Source organism: Ricinus communis, chromosome 4, assembly GCF_019578655.1.
Source record: "Ricinus communis isolate WT05 ecotype wild-type chromosome 4, ASM1957865v1, whole genome shotgun sequence".
NCBI lineage: Eukaryota > Viridiplantae > Streptophyta > Magnoliopsida > Malpighiales > Euphorbiaceae > Ricinus > Ricinus communis.
Window position 1 is genome coordinate 18,210,929 of NC_063259.1, and position 2,779 is coordinate 18,213,707.

The following is a 2,779-nucleotide window of genomic DNA, read 5'->3' on the forward strand; positions in this document are numbered from 1 at the left end:
GGTTTCTCCACCTTGGGTTGTATGTGTAGATGTACGGGTTATTCTGCTGCCTAGGTGCATTTCCCATATAATCAACCTGTTCATGGTTAGCAAAAGAAGAAGATGAAGAAGAAGCAAACATACCTCCCGTATTACAGTTTGCACTGTAGTGTGGGCCACCATAAAACTCGTAGTGCTGGTCGATCTTCTTGGCTAAAAGCTCCACTTGAGATGCCAAGGCTGATGTAGAATCTACCTAGTTCACCACTCCTTGCCATCTTGGCCTACTCCTAGAAGACTGCCATTGATATGTGTTCATGGCCATCTCCTCAATTAAATTATGGGCCTGCTCTAGTGTCTTACTATTGATGGCCCCACCTGCACTTGCATCCATAATGGCAAACCATGGTGTGGGCAACATCCTAGTAAGTCCTTGTACCTCTCCCACGCATCATACATGCTCTCATCATCAAATTACATAAAAGGAGAAATATCATTACGCATCTTTGTAGTCTTAGTAAGAGGAAAGTACTTGTAAAGAAATTTCTCAGCTAAAGAACTCCAAGTGGTGATAGTGTTAGCTAGTAGGGACTGTCGCCATCTCTTTGTTCTATCCCTCAAGGAAAATAGGAGCAGCCTAAGCCGAATGGCATCATCGGTAGTCCCATTTATCTTGAAGGTATTATAAATCTCCAAGAAATTCATGATGTAGGCATTAGGAACTTCATTAGGCAAGCCCCCAAATTGTACACGCTGCTGCACCATCTGAATGACATTTGGCTTAATTTTAAAGTTATTTACTGCAACAGCTGGCCTCACTATACTAGTGTGTGTCCGCTCCAGGAAAGGTCTAGCAAACTCATACATTGTCCTGTTTGTTCAGCGATGTTGTTGGTGTCGTCTCCCATGTTTATTGGTGTATGGACAGGAGTCTCAATCTGCTCCTCCTCCTCCACGTCTAATCTCTTCCTTAGCTGCTTGAGGGATCGGTTTGGTTCAGACAGAGGGTCTACTGGTGCAGGATTAGAACTCCTAGTCATAAACTATTTGAAATAAATAAGGCAGCAACAAACCAAGCAAATAAATGAATGAATAAATGGATAAAAAGTAAATGACAAAAATAGAAAAGAAAAATGACTAAAGTAACAAACAGCAAATTTCACTCTAGTTTTCAAACAAAGTTCCCCGGCAATGGCGCCAAAAACTTGATGCGCTGCATATGTAACTACAACTAAGGTAGTGAACCTATCGATGTAGCCTAGCACAACGACAAGTATTAAAATATCGTATTCCTCGAGAAAATGAAATCCTAGAGTTACTACTTCGTTCTTTGTTATCTAGCCTAAAATTAATGACAGATGGTTTCTAGATTTACTAATGACTAAAAGATAAGTTCCAAATGGAATGCGAGAATGAATGAGTAAATAGAACAATTAAGACAAGAAAGCAAACCCAAAAGGAACCTAGACTAGTTGTCAATCAAATAAAAGATAACAGATTGTTGAGTCCAATTATGCTACCCGTGGATGGATTCTTAACTGAATTCGGTTTCCCTCTCAAGACAACTGAATTCCTAAACCTAAGAACCTAAAGTTGGAATCTCTTCCTAATGATTGATTATTAAGTTAGCCTTAAGCTTTAATCTGCCTCTATTAAGCTTTGTTAATTCTTAATCCGATAAATTAATTAATCTTATCTCTAAGTGCAAATTAACCTGATCTTGCAATTAAATTTCCAAACTCAATTAGAATTTCTCAATTGCTAAAGAATTCTATAAACAGTAATCAACACATTCAATGTAAAGAAAGCTTAATTTAATTATTAATTGCAAAAAGAATATAGAAAGGAACTCAAACAATCCTAACAATTCAATACTAAGCCAACATAGTAAGGAATCCCAATGGGTACAACCAATCTAGCTACATTTGTTCACGTCTAAAGCGAATAGCAATTCAATAACAGTGAAAGAATAAAGAAATCAAAACATATACACCCTTTTCCTAGAATTGGATGAACAGCTTAAAGCCTTGATCTACACTACAGTTGATCTCCAAAATTACTCCTTGATTTTCTCCAAAACTCCTCAATCTTCAATCCAAAACCCAAATCACGAATCTGATGTTCCTTTTATTCGCTGATCTGGAATTCTCCCTTTCTCTTTTTGGCTTGTTCCTTTTATTCATTGCGCAAATACGGTTGGACTCCAATTGATAGAATGAGTTGAATCGACCATGGTCGTGTTCTTGCCTGTGTTTCTTGCCTGTGTTAGTAAACACAGGCCGTGTTCTAGCTCGTGTTACCCAACACTGGCTGTGCTCTAGGGCGTGGTACCCTCGGAAAATATGTTGAATCAAAGCGCTCAAGCTACATGGCCTGGAATTTCTGCACAGGCTCCGACACGGGTCGTGTTGACTTCCTAAAAGTCAACCCAAGGTCAAAAAGCTTTTGATTCCATCCATTTTCGCCTGCAGTTGATCTAAAATTGCTAAAGATTATTATGGATTCCATAAAATCTCTCGAACACGCGATTATTGAACATGGTGATCTTGAATAAAATATAATAAATGCTAAGAGAATTCACAATAATATGTCAGTAAATATGTGTAAAACTATGCATATCAATATTATTGTGCATTTTCTTAGCATCTATTGTGTTTTTATTCTAAGATCACCCGTGTTTTGTGTCCTTTCGTATTCTAGGAGATTTTATAGGTCCATCATTAGTTTTTTGAGCAATTTTAGATTAATTTCGGACGAAAACGGACGTAATTAGAAGCGTTTGACCTTGGGTTGACTTTTA

The 2,779-nt window shown here is 37.9% G+C and overlaps 1 non-coding gene across 1 annotated transcript; it reads left to right on the forward strand.

Annotated features, from left to right (window-relative positions):
- The first annotated feature begins 379 nt into the window (after positions 1–379).
- On the forward strand, positions 380–486 carry LOC112535080. Its single transcript, XR_003079279.2, has one exon. It is a non-coding gene; the product is annotated as a small nucleolar RNA R71 (small nucleolar RNA).
- The last annotated feature ends 2,293 nt before the right edge of the window (positions 487–2,779 follow it).